Raw genomic sequence first — 8,906 nt, 5'->3', positions numbered from 1 at the left:
ATGTTTAAATTAGCAAACAGATCGTTTCGTCTACTTATGAAGTTCAAATATAATTTTAATTTCAGTCAAACGTTAAATTATTCAGTTGATCAAGTTCCACTCGTTTCCAGTAAGATCATAATATAAATTTTATCTTAACTTATAGTTTTATCTGCGTGATAGAAAAATAATCAATCGTTATTCTTTCAGAAATATCAAGAGCTTTTTCATAGAATTCCAAACTGTCATTTGTTTCCACGTTTCTTTTGTTCTTGATTTGATAACTGTTCTAATACATTTGTTGATTTTATAAAATTTGTTAGCTGATCAGAATTTCGTTCACATCTGCTTCTTGTATAACTGTCATGCTTTCTGTTGTCTCTAATTGTAAGTCGTATTTTTATATCTAACAGACATTCAGGTTCACATGAGTTTAATTAAGATCGTTATAAGTTATCGTTGTTAACACTGTTCGTATAAAAATTAATATTTAGATACTGTCGCATAAATTTATTTTAAATCATATAAATTTTTATGTTTTAAATACTGGAATTATTGACCTTGCTTTCAATTTAAGAGATCTTAAACTGTCGTATTTTCGATTGAGAAACTCATTTTAAATAAATATTTTGACTTTTTACTATTTTTAACTATCATTAGTTAATCTATTATAGAATATAATTTATACTTTGTCGTCAAATACAATTCGTTACTAATTCTTCTCAACCAATCGTTTTAATTTTCAGACTCTATCGTTTGTTTAACAGTCAACTGATTTTCACTAATCTTTAATATAAATGTAAAATAAAATTTCTGTGTGTCTTATTTTCTGTTCTAATGAACTCGTCTTTTATATTAGATTCTTTAAAACAATCGCAAATTCAGAAAATTTAGTTTTTACTAATTTAAACTGTTTTCTGACTATATGAGTCTCGTAATTTTCTCTTGTGAATTTAATTATTTATTTATACTTTTCTTTAATTCATCTCCTTCCGTTTCTAATAATCCGTCTTTAAGGTTTAGTAAACTGTTCTTTATTTTAACTCCCTCCGTTTTTAATAATATATCATTGTTTTTCTAAAAATTTACTGTCTTATTAATTTTCGCTTTATTATTGTGATGTAACAATTTGAACCTTTGCAATTGCTGACATTTTAGAAACTTTCGTTAACCATTTTATCATTGTCCTTTTGTAAAATTTGGTGAAAATGTAATTTTTAGAGTATTAATATATTTTTCAGTTGTATTCATTAAGTCGTTTTTTGTACAATCGTTATTTCGACTTTCACTTATTTTTGAGAATTTCGTTATTTTGATTTGCTTTTTTTTTTGTAATCTACAGTAGTGTCAAAAACAATACGAAGTATCTGAAGTGTTAAACCTATAAAGTTTTGTATATATAAGTTTGATGCAAACAATTCGTTCGGTTTAGGATTAAAACTATTTACATAAATATCGTTTAAATAAATCGAAAAACCTGTCTAAAATAACAGACGAAATGATTACTGTTTCTTTGAAAACATAATTTGTGTATTTATATTTTTAAATCAATCTTGTAATTACTTTAGGACAAACTAATCGTTTATTAATTGTTTATTCTTTTATTATCGAAATAATAAATATTATTTTCGAGACATTTCGTTATAATTATTGCTGCATTTATAATCGGACTTTCTTATGGTTGAAGAAATAATTAGGTGAATTATATTTTTCTACCAAGGTGAAAATATTATTAGGCATTGACGGAATAATGATTTGATTTTACATACTTACATTTCGGTTCCGATGTTCTGTGAAATCAATTTTTAGTTCTCCATTCGTACTTGTTTGTGTCTTTCGTTGTTGAGTTTTTTAACTGTCATTTTATAATCAAATTGTTTTAATAGTTGACTGTCGTTACTTTTTTTTGTAAAAGTGTTTACCATAATATTATTACAAGATCATTCAAATAGATTAAAATTAACATTTTCGTCATAATATTTAATTTTGAAAACTGTCTTTCATTATTGGCTAAATCAGTAACACTTAGGCTTATTATTTGAGCTGACTAAACTCTTACCAGTAATACCTCTTTGTTTTCCTAACGTTTTTTTTTTAATTATAATTTTTTAATGAGCGACAGTGGTCATAGACTGATGGCAGTCTTATAAAAAGTAGTTTTGACATTCGTAAAAATATTGTTTTTGAATTCTTGATTCTTTCAAGAGCGATCGTTTTTTTGTGACTTATATAGTTTATTTGAACATTTCGTTTTGTTTAAGTTTCAAGTAATTTAAAATAATTACTATTACTTTAAAATCCAAAGGATTTTTGTAAACTGACAGTATTCGATTTGTTTTGGTCCAAAACAATAGAATTTTAAAAATAATTAATACTTTATTCGTTATTAAATTAAAAAAAGTTTCGTCTGTTTTTCATTATTTAAACCTTTTAAAACAAGAATTGTTTTTCTTTTCTTCTCGTTATTTTTTGTTTTTATAATTAAAAATAAGTTTCTCACGCCGATCAAAAAGAAAATTTATAGAATCTCATTTCGTATCATATTTAATTAATTATATTTGTTTTAGTTACACTCGTTAAATTTTATTTCGCATCGTTTGTTTAGTTTACTTAATGTTTCGTTTTTATCGTAAGTATAGAAAATTATCATACAATGAACTATACTTATTCCATTTATGAGAATTTCTTGCAATTTAAGTTCGTTTTTTTTATTTATTGTTAAAAAGAATTTTAAGGAAATAACTGTCGTATTTAAAATATGAAACAAATCTATCGTCTGTAATTTATCCGGCAACAACTCGTAAAAATACACATAAGGTTATAGATTAATTTAAAGTTCAAGTATTTATTCGTTAACAATTAAATTAATTATTAAATTATAAAATAATTATAATTTATTAAAACCATTATTAATTATTAAATAATTAATACTATACTGTCGTTACTAATTCGCTAATAAAAATTTATTTTAAGTTTTTTTTTTGAAGCGAATTCATGGAAAGATCAGTCATTTGGTTTAAAGTTATTATTAGTAATTGTCGTTTAATTTTTCGTTAACAATTCGTTTATTTATGTACTTTTTTAAATTTATTTATTTTTTAAATTTCGTCTGAATTAAAGGAACAGTCATTATCTAAGAGTACTGAACAAATAGATTTATCTATAATTCTAAGTCGCTTTAGCTATTCATCATCGTTCATTCGTTGCTGAATCTGTAGTTTTATTTTTGTTATGCATCGTCAAGGTCATATAAAAAAGGGGGTAAGATTCAGTCAATTGGAGTCAGCACTATCGTTTATATTCAAACTGTCATTTATTATTAAAAATTAACAAATATCCTTTCGTTATTGCCTGATTTACCGCCTTTTTTGTCTCTGATTGATCGTCAATACTGCCTTTCAACTCATCATGATCACCATCGTCTTTATTAACAATACTTTCGTTTTTTATAAATTCATATTGCATATCATTTAAATTATGAACATTCGTTTTTTAATTTTTCTTTATTATTTACTGTCATCATATTAACTTTCGTATTTACTGTCTTCCTATTATATAACATTGTTTAATTTTTTAAAAATTATTAATTTTTTAAAAATTATTAATTTTTATTATTATAATTTAATTAACAATCGTCTCTACTGTCGTTATAACGCATGTCGTTTTATAATTTATTGTTATAACCGTCTTTGACAGTGTTGTCTATGAATTACAGTCGTTACTAATTGTTTCAGTTTCGTTCTGAGAGATCAAAATATCAATCATTTCGTTAATCAATTTTCTTCGTAGTGCTTCTAGGACCTCTACTTTCTTCTGGTGACACATTTGCCAGACAAATTAAAAAGTTTATATAAAACAGTCATTTAAATTTATGTTGTCGACAACCCCCTCGTACAGTCGTTAGATATTAATAAATCGTATACACAGTCGTTATTCGCATACTGTCGTAAACAATACGTTTTCTATTCGTTTACCAATCGTTTATCACCTGTAGAAATTATAAAGTCATTTATAACATTCTGAATTATTGAAACAATTTGTTTCCTTGACTGAATCAGAAAATAAATAAAATAAATTTTTAACCGTGTATTGCTCGTTTACTCAAAATAAAAATTGACAAAACCGCAGTTGAAAACATTTGCGATTTATCGATTTTCATTCCATTTTTTCAACTTCAACGTGGTTTTCAGAATAGTATTCGATTTTACAGATTTTTTTCATAATAATTTTTAAATGTATATTTAATTCTGCGTAAAATGAGTATTTTTTGAAAAAATTTTAATACAAATTGAGGGAGATACGTTAATTTTAAGATTTAAAATTTTTTTTTCCAAAGTTACAAATATTTCCATTTTGCTGTGGAATTTACATCAGGGCACTTTAAATTTTGTGTTCACTAAATTTAATTATTTAACTAAAACGGCATGCATGTCAAAGTTGTTTTTGATAGATTTAAATAAAGACAGAGTTCGTATTTAGAGGGGGGGTCCGGTTAAATTTTAACTTTTCTATAATTTATATTGTTCAAGTGTGTCAATGTTTTTCAAACATTATTTAGGTTTCAGATCTATTCTATAATCTTCAAATAAAGAATAACAGATATTTATTTGACAATTTATATAAGAATGCCTTAACATTTTGTAAAATATAAATTTGAACTTCTACCACATTTCTTAATTATTTTTTATTGTCGAACTTTTCATATGCTTTTTTCGCAATATCTACTGAACAATTTTATTAATTTTGATAATATAGAATAGATCTGAATCCTAAATAATGTTTGAAAAACATTGACACACTTGAACAATATAAATTATAGAAAAGTTAAAATTTAACCGGACCCCCCCCCCCTTAAATACGAACTCTGTCTTTATTTAAATCTATCAAAAGCAAGTTTGACATGCATGACGTTTTAGTTAATCAATTAAATTTAGTGAACACAAAATTTAAAGTGCCCTGATGTAAATTCCACAGTAAAATTGAAATATTTGTAACTTTGGAGAAAAAATTTTTAAATCTTAAAATTCACGTATCTTCCTCAATTTGTATTAAAATTTTTTCAAAAAATACTCATTTTACGCAGAATTAAATATACTTTTAAGAAATTATGGTGAAAAAAATCTGTAAATTCAAATACTATTCTAAAAACCTCGTTAAAGTTGAAAAAATGTAATGAAAATCGTTAAATCGCAAATATTTTCAACCGCGGTTTTGTCAATTTTTATTTTGACTAAATGAGCAATACACGGTTGGAAAGGTGTGCTTTTCCCCTTTTAAACAAAATAACAATTTTGAAAATCGGTTGAAAATTACGGAAGTTACGAGTAATTCTTTACATGAATACGCAAAAAACGGTTTTTTGCCCCTAAAATTAAATTTTGGGGGTGTTTGGGAAATATCTCACACATCATTGTTTATAGTTTTACTAGACCTACAACTTATACTAGGTCTCTATAAAAGTGCAGGCAACTTTTTTTATTTTGTCACACAGTGTATTCCATATTTAATTATTTTAACAATTATATACTAACAATTATATCAATTAATCATAAATAAAAAAGCAGAAGTTAAATGAATTTGAAATTAGAATATTTAATCATATTTTCTCAATTAATTGATTAATTATTCAATAATTATAAAATTCAATTTGATGAATCAAACATTATTTCTATAATTAGTTAAGTAATTAATAATTAAATTAATTACGAAGTAAGATCGAAAATAAATTAAATGCAAATATTTATAATTAGTCAATTAATTAGGTGATTAATACTTAATTAATTAATTACACAGTGAACTACAATGCCTATAATCATAAGGCATCAATTTGATAAATCAGATAATAGTATTTAGTATAGTATACCTCCACTCGTGTCACAAAAATCATCGTAAACAAATTGGCTGCCTTTATTCCCGTGTTACTTACGATATTTTTTATTCCTAATGCACAAAAGTGGCGATTTCAGATAGCAGACGACAGGGAATAAAAGTCAGTCACTTGTTCGACTTATATGAAAATGGCGGCCGTTTTCTCCCTTGGGCAAAAATAACGCATGGGATCAGCGGTTATGTTTGCACATGGGAGAAAATGGACGCCATTTGCATATGGTCGAAGAAATGAGTGCCTTTACTCCCTATCGTCAGCTATCTGAAAGCGCCATTTTTGTGCATGTGGGATAAAAAATAATTTTATTTTCCCTCCAAGAGAAATGGCACGAATATCTGTCAATGGTGTATTTGAACATTTAGATTGTTATCCAATAGCTAACTCTCAAATATGAACGATTTGTCCCTCCAGATGTTTAGTCCAATACTCCAGTTTTCTCAGTGTAATTACGGTTATTTTAAAATGAAAAAAAGAATTCATTAATTATTATATTTAATTCCAAAACCAAAAGGTTCATTCGCATTTTATTTTATTTTTAAACTGACTAATAATCCGATTGGAATGTGACCCTGGAATGCATAAAATATGCCCATGAAATTCATAAAAAGGTAATAAAAAATCCAACCAGAGATTAAATAATGAAAGTCATTTTTTGGTTAATTGCATCACTTTTTCAATAATTGATGCATATATTTTTTTAAACGGATTAGGAAAAGCTTATATGCCCTTATACATATACATTCAAACTTTGTATCTCTTTGCCTTCTATCGTATTATTTCTATAATTTATTAATTTATAATCAGTTTTTTAATTACTTAACAATTAATTAATAATCAATTAAAAAATTAATTAATAATCTATTTGTTAAATAATTAATAATCAATTTATTAAAAAAATGAATAATTAATTTGCTAATTACTAAATAGTTAATTTGTTTATTAATTTTTTAACATTTTGTTTAATTATTTCACAATCAATTTGTTAACTGCTTAATAATTTATATGTTGACTAGCTTATAATTAATTAGGTTTAAAAAATTAAAAAACAATTTGCGAATTAATTAATAATTGTTAACTACTTCATAGTTATTAAGTTAATAATTGTTAAATATTTAATAAACAATATCTCAAATTATAATTAATTTGTGATTTTAATAATTAATAGTTAATAATAATAAAATAATAAAAAATTATTAATAATGATTAATAATTAATGAATATCAATTAATAATTGTCAACTTAATAATGTGCTGATTAATTTTTAAAATCAATTAATTAACCACCTAACGATAATTAAGTCCTAGTAATTAATTAATTTTGCAGCACAAACTACAATAATTAACAAAAAAAATTGTATTAAATTTTGATAATTTAATTTAATAAATTAAATGTCACTTTGATGAATTGACAACTTTTTCTATAATCAGAATTTGCAAAATATCCTAAGCTAATGCTATTGATGCAAAATTTATGTTATACATACGCCGAGAGTAATATTCATCAATTAATATGTGTGTAATTTATTGCGAATAAATAGGTATATGCGGTAAATTTATTGAAAGCCGTTGTTATTAGTAATCGAGTTATGTCAACGGGTGCGCTCAAACAAATTAAATTGTCGACGTCTTTCGGAAACGACCGATAACCCTTTGGCAAGAGCAGAAAAGACGTCTTTCTTTTTTTTATTATTTCATTTCATTTCTGTTTCTTTTTTTAATTAAGGTCAAATATATCTTATAACCTATTGTCATTCACATCGAGTACAATATAAATGAGTCATAATTTTTTTCGTGGTATAACACACATTATTTTACCGTTGATGAGTAACAAATTGTCACATTTGATACATATATCCTTAACCCACTATTCTTTATTTATATTTGAAAATGTTAAATGTTTTTCTTTTTTAGCTACTTTGCAAATTTTTTTGATATCAGTCATTCATAATGTGTCATATATTATTATTATGACTTTGGTCAATAATCGACAATAATAGAAAAAGTCGCAAATTTTGAAAATAAGTAGAATAAAATGGTACATTTTTTGAAAATAGTCGTAAAAAGTAGGGATGGCAATCGAAAACATAAAATCGATCGATTATTTGAAACTCTTAAAAATAAATCAATTATTCGACACTCAAAGTCAATTTTATTCGATTTTTTTAAATTGAGAAAAGCAAAAATTGCGGTATACTTTATTTTTTTCTTCGAACGATATTTTTTTAATTTTTCATAAAATTATGTTCAAATTTGTATTATAATAATATAAAACAGTATTTTTGAAACAATTTGTAAACAATTTAACCTTTTTTGACGAATTTAATCATCACAGAACTATAAGTTTCGTGGAATTGAGTCAAAAACTAAAGAAAAAAATTAATTTACTTGGAAGAGATTTTTGGAAGTTCCAAGTAAATTGATTTTTTCTTTAGTTTTTGACTAAATTCCACGAAACTTATAGTTCTGTAATGACTAAATTCGTCAAAAAAGGTTAAATTGTTTGCAAATTGTTTCAAAAACATCATTATACCTCGACGTCAAACCTCCCGCTCAGATTATCTCACGTGCCGGAAAAATACCAAGCCAAATGAGCGCGAACCAAGGGTACTTACCCTTGGTCCTTAAACGTCCGCCAAGCGAGGCATTTAGCCGACTGAGCTAATCTGTCGGTAAAAGATATACTCTTTGCTTATCAGTTGACAGATAGAAATAACATATCCGATTTTAAGCGATTTGCAATCGCTGACGATGATATATTTGAAGCATCATCAAAAATCAAAACCAAGATGTCTAATTCTAAACTCTTTTCCCACGACTCAAGATGACATTAACAAAAAATTAGATATATTTTGGCATGATAATCAATTAGATATTACTAAACCTATTACGTTACATCATATGAATCCATTTTTCAAGAATTACACCTCTCAAGTGACGTCATCTAAATCTCAATGGTTTCCAAATAAACTGTTTGATATGAATGGATACAGATTGAACGTCGCTATTCAACCTATTAATGATTCATCTGAAGAAGAATTCAA

Source organism: Leptopilina heterotoma, unplaced genomic scaffold (genome assembly GCF_015476425.1).
Source record: "Leptopilina heterotoma isolate Lh14 unplaced genomic scaffold, ASM1547642v1 Lhet_100, whole genome shotgun sequence".
Lineage (NCBI taxonomy): Eukaryota > Metazoa > Arthropoda > Insecta > Hymenoptera > Figitidae > Leptopilina > Leptopilina heterotoma.
This window is presented reverse-complemented; position numbering follows the sequence as displayed.